Source organism: Amphiura filiformis, chromosome 9 (assembly GCF_039555335.1).
Source record: "Amphiura filiformis chromosome 9, Afil_fr2py, whole genome shotgun sequence".
Classification (NCBI taxonomy): domain Eukaryota; kingdom Metazoa; phylum Echinodermata; class Ophiuroidea; order Amphilepidida; family Amphiuridae; genus Amphiura; species Amphiura filiformis.
Genome location: NC_092636.1, coordinates 11,962,540 through 11,974,975, shown reverse-complemented (window position 1 = coordinate 11,974,975; position 12,436 = coordinate 11,962,540). Strand labels below are relative to the sequence as shown.

The 12,436-nt window shown below is 35.0% G+C and overlaps 1 protein-coding gene across 1 annotated transcript in view; it reads left to right on the top strand.

Moving 5' to 3' along the window:
* Positions 1–6,283: 6,283 nt before the first annotated feature.
* LOC140159977 (proton-coupled amino acid transporter 1-like) overlaps positions 6,284–12,436 on the top strand; it is a 40,964-nt gene continuing 34,811 nt past the window's right edge. Inside the window, exon 1 of the mRNA XM_072183245.1 lies at positions 6,284–6,411. The gene's annotated coding sequence lies outside the window, so the exon portion shown is untranslated. The remainder of the gene's footprint in view (positions 6,412–12,436) is intronic.

The window sequence follows — 12,436 nt, the reverse complement described above, 5'->3', positions numbered from 1 at the left end:
CATAGATGAACTCGTCTATAGTCTAAAGCACTCGTGTACCAAAGTCCTATGCCTTACCAAGTGAGCTATGCTCGTGAGATGCGAAATAACGATAAAATAATACATTGTATACCTGCTTGTGTCGGTAATTGATTTGCTCAAATTCCATAATGGTATGATATTGTGGAGGGCGTCAGCAGGAATTTGGCTATCATCACAGTGCACAGTCGCTTATAGTGCTTGTAGACGGGTTTATACGGTATGTCTGGTTTGCAATTTCCTTTCTTTGAAGGAATTGGACTGTAAGCATATTAGCTAGCTAGCCCAGATCAACACTATCAACTGTGACAATAATTGTGTTTACATATATATCAAGCAGTGGGAAATCCCAAATATTAATAGCCAAATGTGATCTTGGAAATTCCCAAGCCGTAATTATAACATTAACTTTTCTCATTACTTCACTTCCTTAGGGGAATTCCATTACATCATTTTTACTTTACAACCTCGGGGGGTTTCCAAATATTCCAAATTAGATATGATTCAACTTGTTTTGCTCAATTTGAGAGGGAAATTCCCCCAAAATGTCATCACTCATGTAACTATGTAAACAAAGATAAATCGTCAAATTAAATTACTGAGGGCACATCACAACATGGAGTCACATCAACGCATAAAAAATGTTGTCATACTGGCAAAATCCAATATGACTGCATGGTCAGAAAGGCGGACGAATATTATCAGTGAATTTGAACCAAAATTACTTGAAAGGTATTCTCAGGCCAATGCTTGTGATTTTGGTATTTAGGTTTATGTTTATGGGCATGGCAAATTCATTTGGGTAATTTGCAAATTCCAAAATGGCTGCCTTATGCGGCCCCCAAATTCAAAATGGTGGCAAAATGACAAATTTAAACATCAAACATCTATTTTTCATTTTAGTCGTTTTATGGAGGACTTCGTAACCTGATGACTTTCCACGCTTTCTTGGAGCTGCGGCTTGCATAGCTACATTCATAGAAGGAAAGGAAATCTACAAAAAAAAAAACCCACTATACTATACTTGTTATTCGTTTACTTCAATCATTTAACATGAAATTTTAATTGGCTTACCATGCAAGAACAAGATAACAACCTTTCTGGTCGTTCCAGCGTGCTTATAAATTAATATCGCATCGTCGCGTCGGCACAACCTTTTACAAATGGAACCAAGTTTCAAAAAGTGAGTCGAGTTAGGGGCCGAAACATGCTGCTGCATTCTTTACGTTGTCGACGTTTTTTTGGTAGATACATAAGAGAGCTGCAGTTTACGCACTGCATGGGTTTATTGTTCTTTGCGCCGTAGAAGTGATGATGTAACAGGATTAACTACCAGAGCAATTCGCCAGCGAAGTGTTACGCCCGGGTGTTACGTGTAATCCGATTATCACTATGCCAACTGGATCACGCTTTTGAGTTCTGCACCACGATCAAAGTTGTCGCAACAAAGTACACGTGTACCGTCATTGCAAAAGGTGCGCGATCCAGTTACCAGGGAGTTACGTAACTACTTCGCTGGCGAATTGGTTCAAACAATTTTTTAATATATCGCCCTGCACTACATACAAGCAGCTTACACATATCACACGTGTATAATGTCTGCACATGATGCAGTCATGTCTACAGTAGAATTCATCTCGACCTTTGCAGGACTTAAACCCCATTAAAAGCTATTAAACCAAGATAACACTCATTGAAACAGCTCAACTGATTAAATCGGATCTTCTCTGGTTGTGCACAAGTGTCTGTTTTCATGTGCGATATCGCAATAAAGCTGGTATTATAGCTTCAGTTCGGTAACCGATTATAAAGGAAACGAAAGGAAACAATGGTATGTGTACCTTTGTTCACGAAATGAGACAATGGCGTGCTTTTTGTAAACCAGCATTCTTGAAAATGAGCAACATAATGATTGTTGACTCAACACGGTTTGGAAATAATTTCTTCATATTTTTGGTGTTATCTGTCGTTTACATATCCTTCCTAAAACACAAAAGTGCGACCCTCTCCAAACACCTGAATTAGCTGAAAATTTAGGACATGTTACAAAACTATATTGTCTAGAATTTTAGAAGAGTACTTTTAATATTGGCCGGTTATTTTTCACACAGCGACGTTAACTAGGCAATGTACTATTACCTATAACATTAACTAAAACACCAAAGTACGAATATTTCCAAACATCTAAATTAGCTAAAAATTTAGGACATGTTAAATAACTATATTTTCTAGAACTCTAGAAGAGTACTTTTAATATTGGCCGGTTATTTTTCACACAGCGACGTTAACTAGTCATATCCCCATACTTTTAACGTAGGGCTATTTGTAGAGGTCACGCGTCAATGGGAAAGAGCACTGTGTATTGTGTATAGGAAAACGGACAGTAACTGCAGTATGAATCTCAGATTGAATACATTACCGCTCATTTATATATGATGTATACGTATCTTAGTACATTTTCGAATACTACAGTTACGACTAACAAATCTGGCAACTAATAACGGTTACAGTCATATCAAACGTTTCCAGAATGATTGGAGAAACCTTTGCCCACCTATTAAAGGAGGATTTCGTGATAGCATCCTCTTTTTATGACATTTTTCAGTATATATCCACGAAAAAGCTTATTTCCAAAATTTCAGTTGATTCCGATTTTGCGTTTGCGTCATATGCATGATTATGTGTATTACACTGCTCCTTAGACACCGGGCATAGACAATGTGTTGTAATTTCGTTCTGGTGCACCAGAAATTCAAATTTGGCGATATTTTTGCTAAACGAATTAATCTGCAAGAAATATTTGGTACATAAACATTACCGTATGTAGGCCTAGCCAGAGGTATCCAGTGGTGTAAAAATCTCAACTTTTTTTGGGAAAAGTGCGGGGATGAGGCTGTAGATCACGAAATGTCCCTTTAATACTAGACTATGCCATAGTCGATTTTTGATAAATAAAAATGTTATTAATCATGATGAACGCATTCAGTTGAACTCGAAATTATACTGATATTTAGTACATCAAAATACTAGTATAAAATGGTTATGAAAAAGTTTAGGCTATATAATTATATTTGTGACAGTAAAAGTAAAGTACAGGCCCTACGTAGGCTTATATTATTGAATGCAACATATCATAATGGCATAATTATAATGACACTTCAATACTGAACAATTCTAATTTTAGAATCTGCCAGTTTATTATCCGAAAAACCGACTATGGACTTTCACTTTTAAGCAGAACTTTACCCCAGGACTCACACACTGTCAATCATACTTGTTTATCAATAACATCTAACCACAAGACTAAGCATGGTGGTACAATACGCGCTAGATGCATACGTTCATCCACCAGCACAAAAGCGCCGCATTCCCTAGATAGTTGTGTACCATGTATAGTTATAATGGTACCAGTACGCGTCGGGAGGATTTAAACAATAACGAGATCTGGGCGACCAATCACAAGCCAGATTCATTTTTAAAGATGCATTACATCATGACCCAATTTTAGTTAGGCCAGAAATTGGCCTAACTCTCAAGGCAAAGTCAGTAGTCCACTTGGGAAGCTAACAAACAGAGGGCGTACGGTGACTGAAAAGATCAGTTGTGAAAATCTATCAATTGTGCACTCATTAATTAAATCAGAGTTTTAAGCTTAAATGTAATAGCCAGAATAGTGCACAATTGGCAAGTGGACTACGGAGAAGTCTACTTTAATACTTGCAAAATCTTTTTAGGTGAGTAGTTTCGAATAAATTGATGTTTTTGTAACACGCAATTTCACTGCCGGTAGATTTCTCGCACTTTCACGGTGAGGTATGAACGTTATTTTTGTGGGACATTAGAGCACATCACACATATCGAATTACCATGGAATTACATTCTGAAATACGAAGAATGTCCTTCTGACATGTCTGATATCAAATAATTTTGATTTTTTTTTTTAATTCGTAATATAATACACATTTTATGGTAAATGATTAAAAATTTATATTTTTGATATTTAACAGTCCTCGAAAAACCGACGATCAAATGAAAATGTTGACCTTTCGTATTTCCATATGATCGTCGGCTTTTCATCGCAGCTACATGCACTTTATTATAAAACCACTTTTCCCCTCGTCTGGCCGTTCATTAGTAGGCCTACATTATCATTAGATTTAGAAAGTTTACTTCGAGGACTGTTAAATATCAAAAAAATTTAAAAATATCAAATTTTAATAATTTGTCATACAATTTGTATTATATCGCGAATTTCAAAAAATCAGAATTATTTGATATCAGAAGGACATTCCTCGTAATTCAATTCGAAATTTCTTATGTTCTCTCATGTCCCACAAACAATACTGTCCAAATGTTCATATCATCAGAGCCCTTAACTGTGTATTGAACAGTTAAAGGGCATTTCGTGATCCACAGCCTCATCCCCCACTTTTCCCAAAAAAGTTGAGATTTTTACACCACTGGATACCTCTGGCTACATAATGTTTATGTACCAACTATTTCTTGCAGATTAATTCGTTTAGCAAAAATATCGCCAAATTTGAATTTCGTTCTCACGCGGTGCACCAGTACGAAATTACAACACATTGTCTATGGAGCAGTGTAATAATCATGCATAACTCGCAAACGCAAAATCGGAATCAACTGAAATTTTGGAAATAAGCTTTTTTCGTGGATATCTACTGAAAAATGTCATAAAAAGAGGATGCGAAATCCTCCTTTAATGCATTTGGGAAAGCCTTAAAAAATTCCCAACTTATTTTTGATAAAAAGTTGTAGGGTAGGTGCAGGTAATATGGGACAGCAGGTAATATGGGACACCTGTTTTCATTTTAACAAAAAGTAGCTTAGAGAAGGTAAACACTTTAAGTTGATTTGTTAAGTGTTTAGAGACATCAATTGTGCTTCTAGAAATGCAGTTTTGGAGTCTGTGTATCAAACTCTTGGAAATCAATGCCAAAAAGAGTGAAATTACCCAAAAAATTATGTCGTTTTTTTGGCCTGATATAAAATCAATGACGTCACATTTTATGATTGTGTATCCAAAAACTCTGACTGGGGGCATTTGTCATTTTTTATGATCTTTAGGTGATGGGTTAAGCTTATCAGCAGGTAAAATTCCACTGACAAGTGGCACTTTCCTTTTATAAATGATTATTTTCTCTGATTTTCAACTGAATGGGTGCAGGTAATATGGGACACATAGGAAATTGTGTGCATTGTCAATGCGAAAAGCAAAACTATTTAGAAAATTGAATTTTCTTGTAGAAATTTTTCAAAATCATGTAACAAAAATGTTTTTAGAACAAAAGAGTGATTTTCTGAACTTTTTGATTTTCACCATAGAGATAACACAGTGTCCCATATTACCTGCACATGCAGGTAATATGGGACACTTGACGATGACGTCATTTTGACGTCATAGCGTCCAAACAAACATAAAAACAAGGTAACATTGCCTGTTTTATTAATCTTAAAGGACAGGTTGTTCATCATAACAATCTCTTGTGGGCATATCTTCTTTAGTTTTTATGCAAATAAGCTAAACGTCCTTAATGGTCCCATATTACCTGCAGGTACCCTAGTATCTGAGACGAATAATACCTATTTTTTTGCCTATTTTCTTCTTCCCATTTTTTTTGTGCCTGGTCTTCCACTGGGTATGCCACTTGGCATGCTAGGTGTCCGATGTAGGCCTAAATGGGACCAATTTTATAAAAGGGTGAAAAGACACACAGGAATTTTTTTTAATTGGCCCTTTTTACGTTTTGAAACATTTTTTTGGTAGATAGGCCAGGGATATCCCTGAGTGCTCGAGGAAAGGATGAGGCCTTTAATGTGAGATTCTCGGAGGATAAACCCCCTACCACAAAAAAGACTCGGAAGTTCTCCTTGTTCTTTATATGTATCAAGTTTTCATAAGGCCAAAGTATAAAAAAATTGAAAAATCTATTTAAAAAAAGGAAAAAAAAAAGGACACTCTCAGAAATTAAGGAGGGAGGGGATTCGAACCAAAACATTAATTTCATACGGCCTTACCTACATGTATTTGTTAGTTTTTCTTTCAACTATATTTTCTCCATAAAAAATAAATTGAAGGTTGCTTTCTAGGCCTACATCAAATTTGGACAGATTTGCCCAAAACTCCCGTGGTAGCCAATTCGCGGAATCGCGGGAGTTTTTTGAAAGGTGACGATTGGGCGACGAGCTGTCAGTGTGAATAAAAGAAAATAATTCATGAATTTGCAAGCGCAAGCAACGGGCGGAGACCAAGTCAGGAAGTGTACAGTAACGCAAATGTATAGCTGAACTGTGGTATTTTAATTACAATACCTATGTCTCGATTAATTGTAAATACATTGTAAATATAATTAAGAGGCTCAGGTCAAGTAGGTGAGTGTCAGTCTGTGTCTTGTGCTACTTTGATTGGTAAGCTTAAATAATAATTCCTGTACCATCATGTGACCTGTCCTTGTCCATGTCATGTGCACCGGTATAATACTATAACCTCAGGGTATAAACGCCCAAAATGCATACCTGTATGTACATGTATAAAACCGAGTGAAATGTATAAACCGTATACATACGTGACTTCCAAATAACCAATTTCCATGATATGATAGGCCCATCATCATCATGTGTAGTCCTATCAACTGAGATAAAATAAAAACATGCTAAATTACATTGCCAGTCTCGTGTACGCCGTTTGTACACACAGAGACTAGCCTGGCTTATGCCATTTTGTGTTTCAATGGGATTTACACACTTAACGTTTTGCGCAGCTCAAACATTTCAACAATTTTTTTGCAATTCAGTCAATTTGTATGAAATTGGTACTCACATATATATCTGATCTCCAAATCATACTTTATCTTATTTTTGTATCCAAGTAAATTAAACTTGGTGGTGAAACAATACAAATCACAAGATGACCCACCTCGTTTACAGCCGGTTTCTGTCATCAATGCATGTTCGTGATACAGCCACTTTGCACTCTGGGGTCGAGACTAATCAATTACTTTGTGTCACGTCAATAACAACGAGTAAACATAATGGCTGATCAGAATTCAGAAACCTCAAAAACAATTTTTGACCGCGCTGGATATGCTAGGGATTATACAGGTACATTGAAGGATATAAATTGGATGGTATAAATAAGCCAAATATTGCAAGAAATCTACTCGCCAGAATCGTGGCGAGCTCGCAAAAAATTACCATATCCATGCGAATGATGCGAGTGTAATAATTGAAAACATAGGCCTATAATCCCAGCCATGCTAAATGATCAACTATGTTCTTGATATGATTGGTACATCCGAAAGTTGCACACATTTCCTATTAAAATTAGCAATTATATAGGTATGTACATGTAAAGTACCGTAAAGTGGCAAGTTTTCCGTGTCACGGAAAAACTGACAAATCCACGGAATTTAAGAAAAAAACAGAAATTCACGGAGAACATGTGTTTTGTTGAGAAAAATTAAAATGATGAAAAAATAATGAGAATGTCAGGTAAAAATTTTAAAAATGAAGTTTGTCTTCAAAGATATCAACCTTAAAACAACTAGACATAGAGTAGACATAGGCCTAAAGCTTACATTTACTTTTGATTTACGAAATGTGATTTTTAATCACGGAATGTTAACACGGAATTGAAATTACATCACAGAAAATCATGGAATTTAATATTTAAAATCACGCACAGAAAATCGCGGAATTAGGTGTTTTAAATCACGGAAAACCGCTCTAGTATAAAGGTGATTTTAAATATGCCATCAATCCACATCATTTTATCAAATTAAAGTCCTTGAATTGAGTAAAGAAAGTCAAAACTGAAAACTGGTTTGTCATAGTGCTTTCTGTTAATTCTGTAGCAAAGTTACATCTTGTCAAAGATTGACTCATCAAAAATATTCAGCCAACATTTAATGAATGCATCAATTAAAAACAAAATAGCACAGTGTCATGATACTATAGAGCAGCTTTTCTATGTGGAACTGCTATCATAATCCCTCTAAAATTCCATGTACAATTCTCTCATCACAAATTTGGGTCAAGTGAAGTATAGACAACATAGGCCTATTTATGTAGGTTTCCTTGACCTATCTTTTCTTTTAATTTTCTATGTAAAATATGTATGGTAGGCCTACATGTATTGTGTTTGGGCCCCGGTTTGGGCCAATTTGGCTGACTTGCAAATGTGTCAAGGTTTGCTTTTTATACCTACATTGTAAATTATACAGTGCTGCTGCGAGACATATTTCACTATTCCATAGTTTCTTCTGTTGCTTATACCTACATATTCATATGATTGCATTTGAAAAATAATCCGTATTTATAAGAGATAATTTTTTCCAACTTCTATAGAGTGAAATATTTGCTGCCAAAACTAAGTCCGAATGAAGAACTGTATGTAGGTGAAAAGGTAAAATTTTGTTTATTTTGTAGATCTGCTTGGGCGGCGTTGATTACATACGGTACATTTTCTCAGGCCGTATCTGGTGGATTGGGTGGGCCGTTTTTTTTGTTCCTGATTGATTTTTGATTTGAATTATTCATACATTTTAATAATAAAAACGTTTGCTTAAATTCATGAATATGAGCAGTCTATAAATTTCTAAACTTGTGCATGAATAATCATAGGTTTGGCTGGAAAATCAATTTCATCAACCAAACTATTATAAATCATCTGTCGAGGATTTTTCATCACGCACACCTGGATAATGAAGTCGAACTGTGTCGCCTTATGCATAGGCCTATATTCAAAGGGTCCATGAGACGAGACAATTACATGCAGCAGATATAGACTAGAGGTGTTATCGACACATGATTTCTAATTCAACACTTCATCGGGGGAAAAATGTGACAATCAACACATGCTTTTTTTTACAAAAATTGAAGAAAAAAAAGAAGTTATAGGCCCTAAATTACTTATAATGTTATTCAAGGTTGGAAACAGGGAAATACTGCTACAAAAAAAATTGCTATTTTTTTTAAAATTCAAAGTTGGATAAAGTTGTAGGCCTATGTCAGTTTAATTACTTTTACTTCTATTGAACAGGCAGGGACACATTGAATTAGTAAATTATTAGTATGCATTGCTAGAACTGTCTTTCAGAATATAACCATTTTCAGACAAATTTATTGACTACATTTTAAAAAATGTAGAGTGTCGAATTTTATTATTTTTTAGAGAGTCTGAATTTTTTTAATGTAGAGTGTCGAATAAAATTTTTAAAATTATGTCATGTGCACAAAATTTATTATGGGTCAAGTGCCCCCTACCTGTGCCAGTTTTTTACTAAAACCTCTGAAATTCACAACTATAATACTAGAAGGTGACTTTTTAATTTCCATGTGCCTAAAATCAAAAGTTCAGCTGGCACTACTTTTTATTACAGTGCAATACGGGATTGGAACATGCTTCCAAATGATATCAAAAATATTCCCAATCTTAATCATTTTAAGGGTGCAATAAGAAAACATCTTGACAGTGGGGTCTGTTGTCCATTGTTGTGTGCTTGTTGTTTATGCTCTCTGCCTTTTTTGCCAAAATCTTTCTTTTAAGGACCCCATTGGAAATAAGCCTGAAACACTGGCTTTATGGGTTAATTATCCGGTTCCTAGTGTATGTTTATATAAATGTATTTTAATCTTGTTATATAATATATTTGTATTTTGTATGCTATTTTATATGGAACCAAATAAAATCAATCAATCAATCTACATACATGTACAACTAATATTATTAGGGAAATTACTTAAATTGCTCATATTATTCAGAGGCTTTGGTATAAAGTTGTCCATTTAAATATTGTTCTTCATCAAAATAATATTGATATTCTCCTGAAAGTTAATGATTATATTGATGATAATTCAATTGAAATACCAGGTTATTAATTTATGTAAAAAAGATACAGCATCAGAGTTGCCAAAAGATTTCAGCCCGAATCGCGGGTCAAATAATCGAAAAGTCGCCCAATTTTTCTCTTTACCATTGGTTTCTAATGGGCAGGAAAGTCGCGGGAGCCAATGTTGAAAAGTCGCCCAAATTTTTTCTTAACCATTGGTTTCTATGGGACAGGAAATTGTCCAAAGTCGCTGGAAAAATCTTCAAAAGTCGCCCAATTGGGCTACCAAATCGCGGGTTTGGTAACCCTGTACAGCATGGACGTATTTACATGTAGTAATACAGTCACTAATTCTATAGATGTATAAATTTATCTAAATCTAATCTAACTCTTGTGTTCGTTTTATGGGAGTGATCACTGTCTCGTTTATATTGTTAGGAAATGCAAGCAGATTAACCTTTCTCCCAGAATATGTAAATCCCATAATTTTAAGCACTTTAGTGATATTGATAAACACTTAAAAAGTAACAATTGGAATGAAGTCACTATATAGTAAACACAAATGTTGATGATGCTTTGTCATGTTGGAATAGAATGCTCAATGATGCTTGTAATGAACATGAACCCATTGAAGAAAAGAGGATCAAATGGTTTTTTTCCCTGAATGGGTGACCAGTGAATTCCTCCAAAGGACATAAAAGTAATGATCCAATAGACTGGCAGAATGCTAAATCATGAAGAAATAAAGGAAATAATTCTTTGAAAGTGAAATTCAAAATAATGTTAATAATTCTAGTAATCATTGGAAAACCATTATGCCAAAAAATCACAAGTCTGTTGATAAAATTAACACCAGTCACTAATGATAGTTATACAATATACATATATAACTGACAATGATACAGCAAATGAACTTAATAATTACTTCACTAAAATTAGTTCCACACTTGCTAATAAATTTTACTGATTTTAATAACATTACATTTGTACATTGTTATTTAGTTCGAATAATGATCCTGTTTCGCTTCAAAGAGACCTTTTTAAAACAATAACCTAGAAGTACATGTATTGCTTGCTGGTTTTATGACAATAAATTAACCTCAAATATAAATAAAACAAATTATGCTTTTTGGAACAACTAAGAATCTTGATAAATTTAGCACAGGGGTGGGGGGGGGGGGTGTTTCATTAAATTATGATAACAATATTATTGAAAAGGTGACTAATTTCAAATATCTTGGTGTCATCATTTTTGACAGTAATATGACTTGGCATCAGCACATTGATTATGTATCTAAAAATATTTTTAAACAGTATGGAATTATTTATTGTGTCAAATATTTTTTACCAAAGGATGTTCTTAAAATGCTAGCAGAAGTGGGAGCAGAAGCTTTAATAATGCCTCATTTTGATTATTATAGTCCAATTTGGTCAAATTGCAATGGTGAACTAAGATCAAAAATGCAAAAAATCTAAAACAGGCTTGCAAGAATCCTATTAAAAACAGGGAAAAAATGACACAACATCCAAAGGGGGAGTAACACAAAACATATAAACAAAGTTAAAAACCTGACGTTTCGAAAAGACAAAACTTCTTTTTCAATGAATAAAATTAGAGACCTGCTCGAGTCCCAGCTTGAGTTGGTTAGGACAGGTGCGAAAAACCATAACACCAGGCAAAGTATGGAAGGCCAAATGAGAAAAAAGACTGGGGAAAGGCACAAAAAACATGGTAGGCAAAGCAGGTCACAAACAGGGGAAAGCGACAAGGGGAGGGAAAGTTGAAAATAACCAAAATCTAATGAAAAGCGGACCACTGACCCCACAACCCTGTACACGGAACAACATAGCCCGCCTAGGTGGGACAGCCATGCGGTACCAACGTCTATGTGGATTGGCTCCCACTTCCATACCATGAAGACGGCATGCCAGGAGTGACGAGATGGTCCAATTTTGAACAAAAAAGTGATGAGATAAAGGTATGGGACATGCAGTGACCTGCATGACCAAGCCATAAGAAGGGAGAGGGAAATTATTGATGACTCTTGATGTACTATTTTATATGGAACCAAATAAAATCAATCAATCAATCTACATACATGTACAACTAATATTATTAGGGAAATTACTTAAATTGCTCATATTATTCAGAGGCTTTGGTATAAAGTTGTCCATTTAAATATTGTTCTTCATCAAAATAATATTGATATTCTCCTGAAAGTTAATGATTATATTGATGATAATTCAATTGAAATACCAGGTTATTAATTTATGTAAAAAAGATACAGCATCAGAGTTGCCAAAAGATTTCAGCCCGAATCATGGGTCAAATAATCGAAAAAAAGTCGCCCAATTTTTCTCTTTACCATTGGTTTCTAATGGGCAGGAAACTATCGGAAGTCGCGGGAGCCAATGTTGAAAAGTCGCCCAAATTTTTTCTTAACCATTGGTTTCTATGGGACAGGAAATTGTCCAAAGTCGCTGGAAAAATCTTCAAAAGTCGCCCAATTGGGCTACCAAATCGCGGGTTTGGTAACCCTGTACAGCATGGACGTATTTACATGTAG